Consider the following 21,913-nt stretch of genomic DNA (forward strand, 5'->3'; position numbering starts at 1 on the left):
TGCGTTCATGCAGTCGTTGTTTCTACATGATCCAAGTACAGGAACTAATAATTCGTACTGTTTTCTATCCGATCCGTTGATTACACTCTGAGAAATAAGAAAAGACGGCACACTACGAAGAAAGATTCCGAATGTGACGGAGATCCGAAGGTATGATGTACATGTGCCAACAAACAAATAATTACAATTTCAGAAAAAATGTATGATTTATTCAAGAGAAAGAGCTTTACAAGATGAGCAAGTCAATAATGCGTTTGTCCACCTCTGGCCCTTCTACAAGCATTTATGCGGATTGGCATTGATTGATAGATCTGCTGGATGCTTTCCTGAGGGCTACCGTCTGAAATTCTGTCCAGTTGGAGCGAAAGGTCGTCAAAATCCTGAGCTGGATGGGGAACTCTGCCCCTAACGCTCCAAACGTTCCGAACTGGGAACGACTTTGCTGGGCAAGGCAGGCTCTGGTAAGCACGAAGACAAGCAGAAAAACCACCGCCGTGTACAGGAGGACGTTACCTAGCTGAAATATAGGCCCAGAATGGCTTGCCCTGCTGGGCAACAAAACGAGGCATAGAATGTCGTCGAAGTACCGCCTTGCTGTAAGGATGCCTTGGAATGACATCCAAATGTCTCTTGCTATCAAAAGGAACGGCGCACCAGACCATCACTCTTGGTTGTCGGGTCCTGTGACGGGCAACAGGGAGGATGACATCCACTGCTGTCCGGGGCGTCTCCAGACATGTGTTCGCTGGTCATCAGGGGTCAATCCGAAGCAGCGCTCATCACTGAAGACAATTCTACTCCAGTCAGTGAGATTACATGCCGAGGACGTATCTCGAGGTGCCGCAGAGGGCGGTGGGATACCAGCCTGATTGTTGCACATCACAAGGCCCGACAACCAGCAGTGGTAGCCTGGGGTGCCACTTCTTTTCATCGCAGGACCCCTTTGCTTGACAGCCTCGGCGCCCTTACAGCACATCGGTTTGCCGACAATATTCTATGCGTCATTTTGTTACCCTTCCTGGGCTTCTATGGCGACATTTTCACTGCTTTTCTTCGTACTGGCCAAACCCTACGTTAGCCAGCAAGGTCGCTGGATCTGTTCCCATTTGCGAACGTTTGGAGCGTTATGGGCAGGGTCCTCAACCAGCTCGAGATTTTGAAGATCTATCGTACCACTTCGACAGAATTTGGCACAGTTTCACTCAGCAGGACATCCAACAACTCTGTCAACCAATGGGAGCCCAAGTAACTGCTTGCAAAAGCACCAGAGGTAGACCAACGCGTTGCTTTCATGTAATCAAATTGCTTGTCTGTATATGTATATCATAGCGTCCATTTTCTTGCCATTCGGATAAATCCTACGTGGTGTGTCGCTTCTTGTTTTTTTTTTTTTTTTTTTGGAGGGTGGGAGAGGGGGCATTGGAATGTATTACAAGATTTTCTTATTTTTCACCTCGATCTATTAAGTTCTCTGTTCATTGTAGAAATGTATGTGCATGAAAAGCAAACAGTGCAACTTCATCACGTGGTTCAGAAATGATGGATTAATCAGACTTCCTTTTATGTTTTTACAGCGTAAGAACCTGAAAACTTTCTCCAAGGTTTCTCAGATTAGTTTAGATGATATGAAATCTTACCTCGCGACTCGTCTTTATTCCTAAATTTCCTGATATCCTGATGGAATATAATGGAAGCCACAGCATTAACGTACGTGCTCTTCAGTACGCCAGCCCAGCTTGCCGTGCTTCTAGTCCATGGCAGATGGGAGGGTCGGGTGTGGTATGAAGCCCTTCAGCTGTTGTTCCGCCCATGTTCCCATCAAACTCCTAAGTCGTCACAAATCTGACGCCTCACTGGCGTGTCCCAGGTCATGACTAGGCGGACACAACAAACTCTACTAACGAACAGTACTGTCAAAAGAGCTGAATGACACATTTAGCAGAGGGTTAGGCTCAATGAGTTACCAGACGCTAGCTTAGCAGTCACATGTTTACTGAAATAGGCTCGGCTGAAAGCACTCTTCAGTAATTTTTTTTTTTTTTCTTTGCTCCAGAGATCGATACCGACTTCTGGATAATGACTTCCTTAGAGGAATTTGTTAAAGCTGCCGACCTGTAATTCGACAGAATATTTAAAACCTATTGTACTGAAGGTTGTAAGACAAAGATTCATTCTAGAGTTTTTTCGTAGATGTATTCTAGTGTGATTTTTAAGGTACGTGCTTGCAAAAGCAAAAGACAATATTTCTCCTTATCTGTCATTTTACAAAGCTATTTTAGTTTTGTTTACATGACCATTGAAGTTTTCATAATATTCAGTTGTTAGTTTTAACCTTGGTAACAACGCAGAGTAACACGAGCACTGTGTTCTCAAAAAATACCGTCAAGCAAACACGCCAGCTCAGGCAGTTGCCGGACGGAGACAGGAAAGGAACAGAAGACAAGAAACGGGGCAACAGTAGGAACGCTGAGTACTAATTTGGAGGTCCAGGTATTTTAACATCGCTTAATTACTGAGTTCTGAACCAAGTGTATCCGAAAATTCAGTTACAGTAGAGCCATTTGAAACAATGAAAATCCATTCTGCAAACTTTCCTCTTATGTATTTCTTCAGAAAGAAATTCCTAGCAAATTTTCAGTACGGTGTACGCACGCAGCCCCGTCAGTTTCGGCTTGTAGGGCGCTCCACTTATCCACGTTTCACACCCAATTTCTTAGATGTACCAGTTCGTAACTGCAGGTATTCTCACCCAGTGAGGCCATGATAACGATTTTTTTATGCAAACAGTCGTGACGAAAGTAAAATAACTGTCACAGGCAACGATAAAGTCCCATTAACACTACAGTTTAATGTACAAATAAAACAGAAAATTAATTATTTTGGTGCACTGTACATCATATAATAAAATGTAGTCTGACACCTAATACTGGACATTGGAGGCCCTATAAATGAAGTTTCTCTCTGTGGAGGAGTGGCAGCCCATTGTTCCTAAAGAGATAAAACTAGAGATGGTAGTGATGTTGGACGTTGGGATATAGAGCGAAATGGACGTTCCCTCTCATCACAAAGGTACTGCCTCGAGGTCAGGTCGGGAGTGTTGCGGTCCCCAAGCTATTGTCTCATGGATGCCACTTTACGACAGGGTGGATTGTCATGCTAATACAAACAGTCATCGTCCCCGAATATTTCTTTAGCCATTTAACATTTTCCTAGGCGGAATGAGGGAAACGTAACCTAACAACGAAAAACACTCATGTACTATAACACAACCTCCTCTCACTTTACTGCTTGCGATTTACATAAGGAGAAATACAGTACTCCAAACACTCGCCAAAACCAAGCTCTTCCATCGGACTGCCACAAGGTATACTGCGAGTCATCATTCCAAATCACTTGTTTCCAACTATCCACTGTCCATGGTGATGTTCATTACACCACATCAAGCTTAGTATTGGGTACTGAAATTTGTAGCTTATGAGTATAAGTCGCCAAGGTTTTACCACCATACATGAATAACTTCAGTAGTTCCTGTTTCATTTACTTACTATGGGATTTAATTTTATTTTAGGTTACAGAATTAGTAACCATTTATTAGCTGATACTGGGTAGTCTCACACTAATATTTCTGTAGAGGTGTATGCCCTGAGAGTAATTTTGCGCTGCCTCTGGCAGCAGGGCAAATGTCGGCCTTCTCAGTCTCTGAAAGCGCGGGGAAGAAGAGTCGCATGCAGCGCATTTTATGGATCTGGGGACGGGGGCGTTTACTGCCGTCGCTCCACCACCCGCCGAGAAGCAGGTGGACAGTGGCTTCTAGTGCAGTGACAGCCCCGCGGCCGGTAAGGAGGTGGCGTGAGGCGATGCTGAAACTATAACATCATAGGAATAGCGTCTTACGAGCGCCTCCAACAGCCTTTTTAGCACAGAGAAATACACGAGAGATGCCTGCCGCATATGCGAGCTAACACGTGCAGAATTTTCTGCCAGAAGACACAGAAACGTATCTGGTTGGCTGATTTGTAGATGTAAAGGGGGGGGGGGGGCGGTAACAAACAGTTCTAGATGTTTATACCGAACTGAGTATGGTGGAGGTTGAGGCATTACAAAGCGCTTATTTATGACCGCACGCACACATGAGTCAAGTCTCTCGTCCTGGCTTATGAGCAAGAAGAATCCTCTACTCGTGTCCAGCATTGTACGGAAGTAATTTCGAGCCCAGGAGTCTGCGGGCGCTGTTTCGCGTCCTCTGTGTAGTCGGAATTTTTAGCTACGCAGCGCACTTCGTCTGCACGACAGGCGGCAGCACCAAGTGTGTCGGTGCTGCTGTTCCAGCACCGAATTGTGTGATACACGCACCGCGGCTCAGCAGACAGGAGATCTTTAACGGTGAATGTGTTAAGTTGCATTTGCTTGATCTCTGAGCTCTTTACTGTAAGTGCGCTACCGGGTGGCGGCTTTCTTAATTTCCATGCCAGTCAGTGTCAACAACTTGGTGTGTCCGTCGTATAAACGGGATTGTGACTTCGAGTCAACTCATAGATGTTTTGCCGATCTCAGCTTAGAATGACGAGTAGGAGTCAACGTTCCTTGTCCATACTTGTTCAGCTTGCTTATTATTCTGTGAGAGTTGCTTTTTATAATAAATAATATCTTACCAGTACCCAGTTGTCCTACGTTTCCTATATCCGGACTGATTGACTTAGACTTGAGGATTCTCACAACTTGGGAAACGAATCCACGCGTTATTCCCGGTTGCATGTTGTCAATGGCAGGGCTGATTAATTCAGTTTTTAGGCTGGACCACACCGTCGCAAACACACGACATTGACAGCCTTCACACGTACACACACGCAGTTGGGGGTAGCTCTAAACTTGGCGACCCTGACCCTGAGGCTGCATAAACAGGAACGTCTGAAAATTATTTTGCTGTAAATTTGACTGGCAGCAGGACTGACGACAACTGGCTCAGTAATTTTTAAATTTAAACTGTATGCTACTTTAACTAGTGTACTGAAATTTGCAATTCATAAGTTGAAATCCACGTTACAGAATAAACTGTACACATGCATTCTGCTGCGCTACAATCGCACTCTCTCTTTTAGTTTTTTTGTGGATTCTGACCCAACGCATTATGTCTTTTCTTGTCACCGCAAGGTCAGGACTCCAACTGACTTAGTACAATCGCCACCACCAGTGAGCGCTCTCATCTGCAACGAAGTCCGAGATGGTGAGACCCAGTGTATTCATCAAGAGCTCCAGACTCCAGCTCACTTAGCGCACACTGACACGGCCAGAGGGCGCCGAGGTCAGGTGCTGACACAAGTACCGTTATTCAAGATGGCGGCATACAATGCGTTCACCACGAGGCCTAGTGCTCAATACCAAGAGCAGAGGGTGCTGTCATCCATTTTGTGACGTAATACGAGACCCAAGTCCATTTTTCAGGCACTCTCTCCACCACGAGATCCAACTGCCATAGTGCACAGCACTGCCACCAGATTGTGCTGTCTTCCCTCATGTGACGTAACCCAAGACGGTGATCTGTACGGGGAAAATGGCTCGAAAATGACTCAGCCTGCTCGGGGTTGGTGTATAGAGTAAGGTGGGACTGCACTCTATTTATTTTGAAACAATTTATTTAGGGATGGAGTATATTTATCACACTGACACAAAACACGCGCTCTGACATGCTTGGGGTCACGTCACACAGCCTACAGACATGCAAACCACTAAAAGACTCTGCAAACATACTTGCTAATCACCAGTTGTCGAAATCATGCACCGATCTTTATCTAAACAATTTGAACCACTACGGCCATCCTGTGTGTTGACCGCGAGGTCCAGACCCCAACTGAGCTACTAACCAGTATCATTCCCCTTATCGCCTTTCTAACGGGACACCTCTGGCTCACAGGCACCGACATCACTGATCGTCCTGCTCCACCACTCGTGATGTGTGTGTGTGTGTGTGTGTGTGTGACGCGCACATCGACGTCACAGATCGTTCAATATAAATCTGCCCCCGGTTCAAACGGAATACGTGGGCGACGCGGCCCCCGGCTATGACCCCACCCCAAACCGCGGCCGCCACAGCATCGCCCTGGTGTCGTTGGGCCACCCCGCCGTCAGCTGTCAGAGCACAGACAGACGTCCGTTCGGGTCCCGCATGCGAGAGGCGGCGACAGCATCCCCATCATACTTGACACACCTGAGAAATCTCCCTCCAAATGCATGATCACATAGGCGCCGTTGATGCCGCGATCGTACGGGAGCGAAGACCTATTTTGAAAGCACAGACGCTCCAAGGTGGCCCACGCGTGAGTACACGCATGCGGAGAGCCCCTTAACCATAAGAGCTTTCTCCTTATTGGGAAACATATCACTGTCTAAGCACAGACGGGGGTGATCGTTGCAAGTCCATCTAACAACGTTCTCAACCTTATACTGATGTCACATGACTATGTAAAAATAAGAGTCGAGCTGACCTCACGTTCGCTTTCTTGATGTCTCAGCTTGTATGCACGGAAATTCTGGAAATTCTTGCCCTAACAGAACATGTTTTCGAAATTAGCGCAAATAACGTCGAATGCAGTCTCCCTCGCAGACCTAACGAGGTACCCCCTCCATCACGTGTTACCAGTCCTGCTTTCAACACACACAATGATCCCCTCCGCTATACAGATACTCCTTTATCCCAGCACAAAGAATGCGAACTAATCGAGCATTATGATTGGCTCTTACCTAATTTACCCGCCGAGTTACTGATTCCACCGATATCAAAGCACTGTCCGCCTTTTTCCTTCTGCAGACAAGACTTTCAGTGGTAAAATTATTTTGCACAGATCGCTAAAGTGTACTGACAATTAAAACCATAAACTTCACCATCAAATACATACTACAGTCACAAGGATATTAGAGGCCAGGAACATATCTACCAGTGTAACTACAATTAAATATTACAGTTGCTGCTACAGTCCGACACCGATTGTTGTACAGTTAATGTCTCGTCTCGACAGCTGAGCTTTTGGAACCAATCTCACTATCTAAAGCACACATCATTTTCCACATACAAAATCTATCGCCATTATCGATGTGCTTAATCTCTACATCCATCATGATAGGACACACAGTCATCCTCTCTAGTTATGCCACAACATAGACCACAGTAACTTTACAGTGCAATACACATTTACCACAAACAGTGTAGTTATCTTTTGTATCTGTACAGCACCCAAAAAATCATTGCATGCCTATACTGACGCTGACATTATGTCATGATGCTCCTAGGGAAGCACCGTCCACCTTTTCTTTCTTTCTGCAGATGTGCCATTCAGCAGCGATAAACTATTTTACGTTGATCGTCATATTGCACCGACAATTAAACCTCGCAAAGTGCCATCATGTCGTCAAATACAGAAACACAGGTACTCAGTTACATTCTCCTGCCACTGGGGTTAGGAGCTTGAATATTAGTGTGTGAAACCGATCTCCAACTCAGCAATATACCAGCGTGTATCGTGTCGATGTAGTAAACATGCAATTCGTATCCATACAAAATCACCTCCTTTACATCAAAAAGCCCTCAGTGAATCGAAGTCACTCTCAGAACTGATGTGCAAAGACAGACTCGTTTCCCCCTTGGTACAAATGGGCTACTGTTTCTGGTATGGACCTGCCTGCTTGCTTGTCTTTCTACATCCATATCCCGACTCTGGGATTACACGAACACAAATATTTCCGCATCGTTTGCTGAAATATTATATCATTTTAGCGGTACTCCTCGATGTCAGGCACTAGACGGCATCCTACCAATCGCTAGCGCAACGTAACTCCCAAGATATACACTGGAAATTATTTATCTACAAACTCCAAACTTTTGCAAGGTGCAGCGTACTGTAAACCACTGACTAACTAGAAGTAAATAAAGCAAACTAAATTTTTCCACTCTGGAATATCGAAGTAGGTTACGTAACATATTCCAAATCAGCCCTATACTTTACAAGCCAACTAAGCTCTTTCCGATGTCTAGAGAAAAGGCAAACATGTCTTCCACTCACTACAATCGATCTTCTCTCAACTAAATAGAGGCACCAAATGTGCAGAAGCACTCAATCTAACAATTTACAGGTGAGGGAATAACGGTCCAGCGCAATTGCACAATCTTCCCAAATTTCCACTTGATCACTAAAGCCGCGCAGCACATACTAAGTGTTAGTTCGCTATTCGGTCACAAGGAGGACGGCAAAGTTAACTCATATACATTACTACACTCCATCAGGCCTCTGCATTCGGACAGCTGCTACCGTTAACGGGAAACGTGAGTCATTCCCACGACAGACTATGCATACACGGAATTATTCCAGAAAACGGGTCACATATATGGTTAGCATTATACTTACAATTAAATGCTACGATCGTGATCTCAATTGAACGGCATTCGACAATCAGCGAAGGATCGGAAATACACCCTGATGTCGGCAGTGGGTCTGGAAATAAAAATATCACTATCTTCCTTATGATTTGATATACTCTTCCCTTTGCTATCACAGTACTCCTAGTCAATGATGCTCAATTGCGAATATAACACACTCCCACCACTACTACTAAGTGTAATACTTCGTCAATAACTGATGCCTACCATACGAAATAATACTGACCGAAAATCAACCACGGGTGGACATGTCTCTTGTGTTTTTCTTGCATTTCCTACCACTGTGCCTTAGAAAGAGATACGTTATCGGTGAGATCTTAAAGAAAAACCCGACCGCAGCGTCTGCCGTATATTACTGTCACAAGTGATCTTGGTTTACAGGTGCACACAAGTACCCACGTTAAAAGCTATAAACACTTTACGAATCTAGATACGACTTTATCTCTGAATGATCTACACTCCTGGAAGTGGAAAAATGAACACATTGACACCGGTGTGTCAGACCCACCATACTTGCTCCGGACACTGCCAGAGGGCTGTACAAGCAATGATCACACGCACGGGACAGCGGACACACCAGGAACCACGTTGTTGGCCGTCGAATGGCGCTAGCTGCGCAGCATTTGTGCACCGCCGCCGTCAGTGTCAGCCAGTTTGCCATGGCATACGGAACTCCATCGCAATCTTTAACACTGGTAGCATGCCGCGACAGCGTGGACGTGAACTGCATGTGCAGTTGACGGACTTAGAGCGAGGGCGTATAGTGGGCATGCAGGAGGCCGGGTGGACGTACCGCCGAATTGCTCAACACGTGGGGCGTGAGGTCTCCACAGTACATCGATGTTGTCGCCAGTGGTCGGCGGAAGGTGCACGTGCCCGTCGACCTGGGACCGGACCGCAGCAACGCACGGATGCACGCCAAGACCGAAGGATCCTACGCAGTGCCGTAGGGGACCGCACCGCCACTTCCCAGCAAATTAGGGACACTGTTGCTCCTGGGGTATCGGCGAGGACCATTCGCAACCGTCTCCATGAAGCTGGGCTACGGTCCCGCACACCGTAAGGCCGTCTTCCGCTCACGCTCTAACATCGTGCAGCCTGCCTCCAGTGGTGTTGCGACAGGCGTGAATGGAGGGACGAATGGAGACGTGTCGTCTTCAGCGATGAGAGTCGTTTCTGCCTTGGTGGCAATGATGGTCGTATGCGTGTTTGGCGCCGAGCAGGTGAGCGCCACAATCAGGACTGCATATGACCGAGGCACACAGGGCCAACAGCCGGCATCATGGTGTGGGGAGCGATCTCCTACACTGGCCGTACACCTCTGGTGATCGTCGAGGGGACACTGAATAGTGCACGGTACATCCAAACCGTCATCGAACCCATCGTTCTACCATTCCTAGACCGGCAAGGGAACTTGCTGTTCCAACAGGACAATGCACGTCCGCATGTATCCCATGCCACCCAACGTGCTCTAGAAGGTGTAAGTCAACTACCCTGGCCAGCAAGATCTCCGGATCTGTCCCCCATTGAGCATGTTTGGGACTGGATTAAGCGTTGTCTCACGCGGTCTGCACGTCCAGCACGAACGCTGGTCCAACTGAGGCGCCAGTTGGAAATGGCATGACAAGCCGTTCCACAGGACTACATCTAGCATCTCTATGATCGTCTCCATGGGAGAATAGCAGCCTGCATTGCTGCGAAAGGTCTATATACACTGTACTAGTGCCGACATTGTGCATGCTCTGTTGCCTGTGTCTATGTGCCTGTGGTTCTGTCAGTGTGATCATGTGATGTATCTGACCCCAGGAATGTGTCAATAAAGTTTCCCCTTCCTGGGACAATGAATTCACGGTGTTCTTATTTCAATTTCCAGAAGTGTAATTTTTTCAGGACAAATACTGTGGCGGGGATCATAGGAAAGCGTATTACCAGACGAAAATGCAACCTCAGGATAATATTAACTAATTTTGAAAGTGATTCGGCTAAGGAACGTGGTATGTAAGCTGTATATGCGACTCCCTCACATCGCCCCAACTAGATAATTGTATAGTATTTGTAGCGCATTCTGTCTCGATACTGTGTCAGAGGTTCTACGATATATCCACTGAGTTATAGGCGATGACTGATTGAGAAGGAACAGAAACAGTAGAAGTAAATGATGCGCCGATTGAGGTCGTTTGAAATGTACACTAGCTTTTTCAGATCTCTAGTCTTATGCTATTCCCTAGAGATGGTGTCCATCATTTGGAATCAGGTCTTTCCATTCAAGCACATATACCTGCATCGGATAAAGCCCAAAAGTGAATCATATTTCTGGTACTCTCATATCTAGAAAGGAGTCACCTTCCTCAAACTGTGTGCTACAGTAAATTTACAACCTGGTTTTAATCACCCCCTATGCATCTTGCAGCCGTGCCCATTTCTACAGCTTCGCGCATATAATCGTTCCATTTTAAGTCGAAACTGAGGAGAACTCAGAAAAAGACACATCTACTACCTTCTGCATCCTGTGGAGAAACAGAACGACCTGTATTAGTTCATCAGGGGCAGGGTGTGACCATTCGACAGAAATGACACATTGTCGTACATCGCCAAACTACATACAAGCACTACAGATCCGTGTCCACTGAAATCAATCAGCCCACCATGCTATCATCGTTATTCTCCACCCCGCAAACATAGAAAAATTACGAACTATAGAGGTTCCACTAACTTCATCTGACACAGAAGTTCAAACCTCAAACTCTGAAATATCCCCTTTGAAAAATTTATACACGACTGTGCTTAAACTGAAACACAATATTTTTGGCGCAACGCAATCTGACTTCCAAAAATCCCTACGAAAGAATGGCCCTGATTAACATTAACCTATACATTTCATAAATCACTTACCTCACAAAAATTTTCGTTACTCAAGCTACTGCAATACAGCGAGCACCACTACTGCCAGCTTAATAGTCATAATATATATGATAGTTCATGACATCCAGTCTTACAAATTACAAAACTCCGCCATCTCTCTCCCCACGTCCACCACTGCTGGCGGCTCACCTCCAACTGCGCAACGCTACGCGCTGTTAGCATCCAGCTGCCGGTGCTCAACACTACAATGGCGAGTATTACAACAATGCCAACCAGCCACCGACTGCACACGGCACAGCCAGTAATTTTCATACAGAGCGCTACGTGGCGGCGGCGTTACCAATAAAAAAACCTAAACAGCCTACTTACAACTCCTGCTGCTGCTGCCGCTTATTAAGTATACAGACACTGCAGAGGCCACTTTAAAGTTTGATCACCTACACTCTATGCAAATGATCCTATCCCAAAGACTATACTAAGTCGCAAGAGACACTCCGTTTGGTCTTAGTTCGAACACTGTTTTCTAACACGCTTTTGTACAATGTCAAACATTTGCTTTTTCTGCCACAACTTCTGAGTCCAGTGACAGGTTCTAAACTGACATTAAGATGTTCTGACGCACGGCCTGTAGCAGGAAACTAGACGTTGCCTGGTGTAAATCATATTCTTATGGCGAATAGCGTATCACCCCACACACCGGTTCATTATAAATAAAAGACACTTACAATATAAGGAAACAGGAACAGTTTTACTGCGTTGGCGTAGGTCTCCATACTACAATCCGAAGGTTATTCACGAGTTCTACATTTAGACTCGTGTCTCACATTGATGGAAAAGCTGATGACTCGGCGTTCCCTTTCGACTGATTCCTCATATTGCACTCATATATGCGATCAGTGTTTCGGTGCTATCCACCTCAGAAGTTGCTGTCCATCCATCAAAACGTTTTCCCCAACGCAAACAACCGATTCAGTCAATCGTTATATGGTAACCAGTGCAAGGATAAAGCGGAAAAGACACCATCCATGTACTCGCTCTATCAAGTGTGATGCTTATTATTAGAGTACATGGATGTTGTCTTTTCCGCTTACAGTTTTGCGGTAACTTCTACAGCGCCCAGTGATGTGACAGCAAGTTTCCCCAATTTCAGTATCATAGCTAAGCCACCCCTTCTCCACTTTGCGAGTATCAGTGCGAACGTGGATAGATGACTACGCAGAACATCCATTCAGTGTTACTTCTCGAACAAATAAATAATAAAAGTATACCTGACAGCGCTCCACATATTTCTATCACATCGAGAATAGTGTTTAATTTACCATGGGAGTCACAGAGCATTCTCGCCGTCTTAGGGTAAAATTAGAGAGTGAAAGACCCTCCTCACACTGTCATTGACCAACCCGCAATGCAACACCGTTAGCGAATTAATCTGTAACCAAACAGAAGAAGACCGTTACACTCCACCTCTCGTGAATGAATGGAGCTTTCCGACTCCTCACCGATCTCGAGATCTGTCCATATCGAGGAGCTTAGCACTCCTTATCGATGTATAGTAACTGATTTCAAAGTGCAGTGATGTAATAGCGGACAGTGAAGAAGAAAGAATAATTTTTATAGGCTATCGAGCTTCAGGCAGATGGAGTTCGACGCATTTTTACGTAAATCAATTAAGCTATCAACAATAAGTACTGTTCTGGAGTCTAAGATCGGTATCTGGAAGATATGGGTTAGAGACAACATAAACATGCGCACTTCTAAGGCTACAACGTTCTGCACTTAAAACGGGCATGTAATGTTAGATAACCTGCTTTTCCGACCTATCAGACATATGTAATGTAGCGTTGTTAATATTCCTTTGTGAGATATATATTTTAAGCACATGGCATACATTCTTCTTCCCGGTTTCTCTACGGATAGCTATATTATCACTTGCTCTGCGTGATACAAGGACAATATAGCTTTCCAGAGACGTATAGTGTCCACTGTTCACATCCGAACACCCTTTAGAAATTATATGAAGGCTGCATCAGACGTATATAAAATGATCGGTAGTAGCAGGGGATACAAGGAAACAAATAAACGCATAGCAGCAGCGTCCGACATGTGAGAATTACAACCGACGCCATCACTAACTCTGTAATCAGCACATCTGTCGGGCAGATGTGCACAAGAGAGTTGCAACACATCGCAAGTTCCTATCGCTAACTTAGTTATGACGCTGAAGTCTCGATTTTACACCCAAGATGTGATAGGGCGGATGGAATACATCACATAAGTCAGAGTTCGTTTTGAGCAATATGTCAAGTTTAATCACATGTAAGATGGAAGTCCTCTGATGACCGACGTATTTACCATTAACGAGCGCAACTAGACAGCGTCTTAAAGGGCATACAGAACAAGTGGCTGTATACAGGTAGAAGACAGGCTGTTCACGCTACTGTTGAATCTGGACAGAGCACTGGAAAAAAATTGAGTTGCAGCAACTTCTCCTTTTCTAGAATGAATCAGTCAACCACTAAATCGTACTTCGTTATAGCTCTATCTCAATCTATCACTCCTTCCGCTCTTTGTTATCCCTTAATGCAGATGCAAGTAAGTTTAGAGGTGAATGATTCTTGTCCTCCTGAAAAGTAACCCCAGTCTTTCCGTGGTAGAGTAATTATGGTGTACGCGCACGTGGAGAAAGTGTTTGTGCAGCAATCGCCGTCACAGTGTAACTGAGGCGGAATATGGGGAACCACCCTGCATTCGTCGAGGCAGATGGAAAACCGCCTTAAAAACCATCCACAGACTGGCCGGCACACCGGACCTCGACACTAATCCGCCGGGCGGATTCGTACCGGGATTCGGCACGCCTTCCCGTCCGGAAAGCAGTGCGTTAGACCACACGGCTAACCGGACGGGCACATGAACACATGATACTTGTCTGCTGCATCCAGAACGTCAGAACTACCTCATAGTGGTTATATTAGAAGGAATACTGTTTCGTACATGACAGTACCAAGAGCTGACCATTGCGCGCCTTCACCTCGTCTCGACAAATTTCAGTTTGCAGCGCTGACAGTGAATTATTTTACAAACTTCTGGCAGTTACGGCTCTAAAGAGTGCAAACTTGATTGACGTAATTTTAACATTATGGAATCTGAACCTATGTCTTGTTCGATGAAGAGAAAAGAAAGTGAAACAATGCAGAGAAAGGGAAAAAAAGATGAGACCTCTTTATTCAGCCTTTCATTTGTTTCTGTTTCAATGCTCAATGATAAAGAAATAGATAAAAACCAATGTTCAAGCTGCAGAAGTGGAAGACGGTAAGGAAATGTGTATTATGTGGTTGTGCAATAATTATTGTTTGTTAATTTGTCATTTCATATAATTTTATTTTCTCGCGCACAAAATGAAAATGAAGCCTATGTTTGGAAACAGATACTCAGACCGTTACTTGGTGTGACACAGTTTCTCGGTCAAAGAGGCTTGGCTTTCAGAGTTGCATCTCAGATAATGGGAGATCCAAATAATGGAAATTTCCTCGGAATATTAGAGCTCTCGAGTCACGATGATCAGTTCTTGCAAAACTCATTTGCAAGGTCAGAGCATGACAAGAAGCTGGAAAGCGTTTACAGGTGCATTATCAGTCTAGTGATAATCCAAATAAATTTATTTCTAGTGGTGCCCATCACGTCGGACCTTGAAACCGAGAGAAAATGGGAAGTACTATTAAATTACTGTTAATGCAACTCAGATTCAAATCATGTTGAACACAGAACTATCATCCTGCGTTATATTTACTTCAATAAGGAAATTTATAAATGTGAAATAAGTGGACAGTTTTCGTAATTTTGTAGGTTGTGATCAGAGGACAGGAGTTGGTATTGCACATTTAATTCCATCAACACTTGTGAAACACTCAGTTCTTATACGTGATTCCGCAGACATGGTTATGGTAGCGGAAGTAATGTGAGTGGTGCTTGTAAAGAAGCGCAGACCCATTTTACTCGGTGGAATCCTCCTGCAAAATTTTCTGCGCGCCCTTGTCACAGCTGTGGGTTACGTGGAGTACATGCGGCTGAGGGCTGTCGTGTAGCTGTTCCTTTTTCGGAGTGTTTCAACAACTTCACAACCTGCTGAGCTGCAGTCCACAACTACGGAAAATTCAGAAACTGTGTTGAAAGTTATTTATAGTTCATGTGTGACACCCGTTAGGTTGTTTGGATTGACGCTGTAAGACCAACTATAGGTCACACCGATGAGATTTTCAGTGATCATTAAATTCACAGTTAAATTTGTCAGCTGAAACACCTTCTATGGTATGGGGTGTTTTTGGTTATGTGACATCTTTTAAGTGTTTAATTATGCCATCAATGAGGCTAAAGTTTTGGTACGAATTAACTACAGAAGAAATAACTGCAAGGTAAAAATACTACAACTGATGATATAAGAAACACTGAGAGCTTATTAAATGACTTTAAATGTCCCCGCAAAAACACGGGACGCAATTCTTTTTGAGCCTAAAATTGTTACCAGTGTATTTGATGTCGGTCCTATCTTTCTGGAAGTATGAACTAAGAAGACGATATCATTTCATGGTGAAACAAGGGATGAAATTACAGATATTGCAAGAAGTTATGTATGCTGAGAACACGACTAATTTCTCATTACTTGCCCTGTGGGTATTCAGATTAGGATGTTACAAACTTTGTCACCTCAGATCAAGTAAAATGATAGACCACTCCCATGAAGTCAATAGACCACTTGAAGAGTCACTTGCTGCCCACCTTGAAATGTTATTTGACAACATTCTGAGCACCTCAGAGGCTTTTCCTATCGCTTATGGTTGGAGAACCTGGGCATTTCGGTTAAATGACTTACTTTAATGATTGCTGAATGCCAGAGTTTTATTTGGCAAACATGATTTACTAAAACAATATGCAACCTACTCAGAACACTTTTTTTTTTGGTCGTCAGTCTACTGACTGGTTTGCTGCGGCCCGCCACGAATTCCTTTCCTGTGATAACCTCTTCATCTCAGAGAAGCACTTGCAACCTACGTCCTCAATTATTTGCTTGACGTATTCCAATCTCTGTCTTTCTCTACAGTTTTTGCCCTCTACTGCTCCCTCTAGTACCATGGAAGTCATTCCCTCATGTCTTAGCAGATGTCCTATCATCCTGTCCCTTCTCCTTATCAGTGTTTTCCACATATTCCTTTATGATTCTCTGTAGAATCTCCTCATTCCTTCCTTTATCAGTCCACGTAATTTTCTACATTCGTCTATAGCACCACATCTCAAATGCTTCGATTCTCTTCTGTTCCGGCTTTCCCACAGTCCATGTTTCACTACCATACAATGCTGTACTCCAGACGTACATCCTCAGAAATTTCTTCCTCAAATTAAGACCGGTATTTGATATTAGTAGACTTCTTTTGGCCAGAAATGCCTTTTTTGCCATAGCGAGTCTGCTATTGATGTCCTCCTTGCTCCGTTCGTCATTGGTTATTTTACTGCCTAGGTAGCAGAAATCCTTAACTTCATTGACTTCGTGACCATCAATCCTGATGTTAAGTTTTTCGCTGTTCTCATTTCTACTACTTCTCATTACCTTCGTCTTTCTCTGATTTACTCTCAAACCATACTGTGTACTCATTAGACTGTTCATTCCGTTCAGCAGATCATTTAATTCTTCTTCACTTTCACTCAGAATAGCAATGTCATCAGCGAATCGTATCATTGATATCCTTTCACCTTGTATTTTAATTCCACTCCTGAACCTTTCTTTTCTTTCCATCATTGCTTCCTCGATGTACAGATTGAAGAGTAGGGGCGAAAGACTACAGCCTTGTCTTACACCCTTCTTAATACGAGCACTTCGTTCTTGATCGTCCACTCTTATTATTCCCTCTTGGTTGTTGTACATATTGTATATGACCCGTCTCTCCCTATAGCTTATCCCTACTTTTTCAGAATCTCGAACAGCTTGCACCATCTTATATTGCCGAACGCTTTTTCCAGGTCGACAAATCCTATGAACGTGTCTTGATTTTTCTTTAGCCTTGCTTCCATTATTAGCCGTAACGTCAGAATTGCCTCTCTTGTCCCTTTACTTTTCCAAAAGCAAACTGATCGCCACCTAGCGCATTCTCAATTTTCTTTTCCATTCTTCTGTATATTATTCTTGTAAGCAGCTTCGATGCATGAGCTGTTAAGCTGATTGTGCGATAATTCTCGCACTTGTCAGCTCTTGCCGTCTTCGGAATTGTGTGGATGATGCTTTTCCGAAAGTCATATGGTATGTCGCCAGACTCATATATTCTACACACCAACTTGAATAGACGTTTTGTTGCCAATTCCCCTAATGATTTTAGAAATTCTGCTGGAATGTTATCTATCATTTCAGCCTTATTTGACCGTAAGTCCTCCAAAGCTCTTTTAAATTCCGATTCTAATACTGGATCCCCTATCTCTTCTAAATCGAATCCTGTTTCTTATTCTATAACATCAGACAAATCTTCACCCTCGTAGAGGCTTTCAATGTATTCTTTCCACCTATCTGCTCTCTTCTCTGCATTTAATAGTGGAGTTCCCGTTGCACTCTTAATGTTACCACCGTTGTTTTAATGTCACCAAAGGTTGTATTGACTTTCCTGTATGCCGAGTCTGTCCTTTCGACAATCATATCTTTTTCGATGACTTCACATTTTTCCTGCAGCCATTTCCTCTTAGCTTCCCTGCATTTCCTATTTATTTCACTCCTCAGCGAGGTGTATTTCTGTATTCCTAATTTTCCCGGAACATGTTTGTACTTCCTTCTTTCGTCAATCAACTGAAGTATTTCTTCTGTTACCCATGGTTTCTTGGCAGCTACCTTCTTTGTACCTATGTTTTCCTTCCCAACTTCTGTGATGGCCTTTTTTAGAGATGTTCAGTCCTCTTCAACTGTGTTGCCTACTGTCACTGAACTGTTCACAGTAACAGACCCTCTGCCCTACCTTCCTATTCATAACGAATCCTACACCTGTTATACCATTTTCTGCTGCTGTTGATATTACCCGATACTCATCTGACCAGAAATCCTTGTCTTCCTTCCACTTCACTTCACTGACCCCTACTATATCTAGATTGAGCCTTTGCATTTCCCTTTTCAGATTTTCTAGTTTCCCTACCACGTTCAAGCTTCTGACATTCCACGCCCCGATTCGTAGAACATTATCCTTTCGTTGATTATTCAATCTTTTTCTCATGGTAACCTCCCCCTTGGCAGTCCCCTCCCGGAGATCCGAATGGGGGACTATTCCGGAATCTTTTGCCAGTAGAGAGATCATCATGACACTTCTTCAACTACAGGCCACATGTCCTGCGGATACACGTTACGTGTCTTTAATGCAGTGGTTTCCATTGCCTTCTGCACCCGCATGTCGTTGATCATTGCTGATTCTTCCGTTTATAGGGGTAATTTCCCACCCCTAGGACAAGAGAGTGCCCTGAACCTCTATCCGCTCCTCCACCCTCTTTGACAAGGCAGTTGGCAGAATGAGGCTGACTTCTTATGCCGGAAGACTTCGGCCGCCAGTGCTGATTATTTATCATATTTCATTATGAATCAAAGACTCTACCCCTAGACCAGTCGGAACACATTAGCGTTGAGATTAGAAATAGTTTTCGAAGGCAATTTTCATAAATACGATAAATTAGTGATCAAAAAAATGAATTGTTGTTAAAGTACCCACCAGCAAGATACTGAACAATTACGAGTGAGATGGAGCCCAGACACCTAAGGTACAGGAAATACATTTTCAGCTCTGACCGTAAAACTTCATAATCAGTAAGAAAAAGAATATGAATCCGAACATAGCACTCAACAGATCAATAAATGAAGGAATGAGCAGAAAGAATAATCAGCAGGTGGGTGAATCAGCTAACTGCCGCTGGCCTGAGCCGATGTCGTGTGACTGCGGGTGTAGGATCTTCGTGGTTGCCGATCACGGATGCAGGCAAGTTCGAAGTAGAACTTCGAACAACTGTCCAGAGGGCCAAAGCCAAGAAAAACGCGCACAAGCGCGGAAACCGGAACAGAATGAGAGTGAAAGAATCAGAATCATATCGAGACTCAGAACTAGAATGCTTGTCTAAAATTTGAGTCTTCCATCAGACTTCGGAGAGGAAGTCGGCAGAATCTTCCTAGGCAGTCCTAGAAGGGTCCCAAGTGCTCCTCCAGTGACCCACCTGGAATTCCGTTCACGAGCTCGACCGTTCCACCGCCCATTGTTCGAGGTACCTGCGTGATAACACGAGTACTTGAAAGGCTTTCTCGGTTGCCCGTATGGCAGCTCCTCAAGAGCGTACGAAGCGTTCTACCTGTGTCTGCCTCCATCGAAGAGGAGTTCCCGTGATGCATACCAGCTAAATAAAAGGGATAAGTTGCTACCAAGATGAAATGTTAGCTTGGTTACAGAGAGAAGATTTGCACTCACCGATTATGTAATCAGCCCGCAATATGGGTGAAAAGTCTACAAATAAAAAGCGAATCGGAAAGTAAACAAAGCGAGAGACTCTTGCATCCAAATTCAGTATACAAATAGCAAGAGAAAATCTGCCGTCTCACAATTTGAATTCTCAAGATTTGTTTAACATAAATGTTTTTATGTCATTATTAACAGTGTAATGTCTGTTGAAGACCTGGAATGAAACAGTGAAGATTTTTAAATGATAAACGTGGGTCTTTATGAAAATTAAAGGTTACTAAGACATGCAAGTGTTTTGTCAGTGAATACCATAATGATGTCAGAACATATTTAGATAGTGACATGAAATACTTGGAGGAAATTCATACTCCAAAATTAGGACACTTTTCTTTGGAAACCATCAGTCCTCTTGCTAAAATCCACGAACTTTATTTTGCAAGCTTATTTCCGAATAAGTTTAGCTTTGTGCAGCTTTAGCACTCTTACAATGACTGTAGCTGAAGCAGAAAGATCACTAACCACACTGGCTCCTGTTAAAAATTGGCTTGAATTAACTATGCATCAACAATGTCTCACAGATATGTGGGCCTTGGAAACTGAATCTAATTTAGCAAAGCAACTAGAATATAATAATTTGACCCTAACTTTTGCTGAACGAAAGGTTCTCAAAGCGCCACTGAGTGCAAAAATGTGCTAGGAAAAAATACCTACTGTAATCAGGAAATGTAACTTTCAGTGTGAGTTCTGTATTTGGGAAACTATCTTCGCGCACTGTAGTAGGAAAAGAATGTTATTCATTTTAACACCCGAAACTATCCAAACAAATTTTACAGAAGAAATTCTGTGTCTTATAATAACAAACTAACTTCAGAAGTTCACTGTTTTCGTTGAAAGAATAACAGGTGAAATAAAAGAACGTAATATCTGAGAGATGAGCACTGGCCTCCGTATAGAAAACTAAGAGTTTACAGACCCTGCGTTATAGATAAACAATGTTTACGGTAATGACCTATGTGACATCAGAGAACTAGAAACAGTTATTCTGATAAACATTCTTCTCTGCTCTGGAACATATCGCGCGGTTTCTTCAGTGGAGCTTGGTTTCTAAATACAATACGATACATTGATATGTACTTGTCTGTATAGGTTCCTAGAATGTTTACAGGATCTCTGTACTACAGAATAACACGGCATCCAACATCCTTGTGAACAGTGCTGTTCATAATGGCTCGGCAATACACATGTGTATGCTACCACGAGCTCTGATTTCACCTCTTGCACTGTAAACGACCATAGCTTCGTCGAATTCCACTGAGAATGTCTCGTGCAACGTAAAGCACCATATTGAAAATTGCGTTTGTGAACATACGTTCATTGTTTAATAAGAAATTATATTTACTCTATATTTCATTCCAGTGAGTATCTTCTCTGTATTTCTAATGTTACTGCATGTGAATTACGCTATGTTTAAATCATGTCGAAACTTCTTGAAGATAACAATAAAACTGGATTGCTGTATTTGGAGACGGAGTCCAGTTACACATCCTGCCCTGGGTCGAGAACTGGCTCTCAGCGGCCCTGTGTGGCAGGCCCGATTTAACTCTTTTTTACACAGGACCACACCGTTGTGAACACGACATTGGCAGCCATGATACACGCACACGCGGTCGGGGCAGGAGTTGGATGAGGAACTGCTCGACCATCCTAACTCGTTCCTCTTAATCTCCACAAGAACAATCTTTGTTATAGCTGGACGGCTGGTAGTACTTAGGAACTCGTGAGGCATTCTTTCAGATAATTTCTTGTGATTTTGTAGAGCCATCCTTCACAAAGCTCGACTGCCCCATCCGTCAGGACATGAGGTCTCCTGTTTTACTTTAGCTTCGTTTGCTCCTGCACGTTTCCACTGTACAACCGCACCACCAACAATCGACCCGGATAGGTTTAGTTGAGCTACCTTTGCTTGATTTTTATATGCGGGTGGCATCCAAATCCTACTCCATGTTGAAAGTCGCTTAGGTCTGCTGACCAACCCATACTGTTGTTACTGCTTCTCTGCTGACAACACAGTGCTCTCAGACATCTTTTATACTGCCAGGTCCAAGTCTAATGACATCTAGTGGTCACTTATGTAATGCATAAAGGTGTGACGGTACTTTTCCAT

This window comes from Schistocerca gregaria, chromosome 5 (genome assembly GCF_023897955.1).
Source record: "Schistocerca gregaria isolate iqSchGreg1 chromosome 5, iqSchGreg1.2, whole genome shotgun sequence".
Lineage (NCBI taxonomy): Eukaryota > Metazoa > Arthropoda > Insecta > Orthoptera > Acrididae > Schistocerca > Schistocerca gregaria.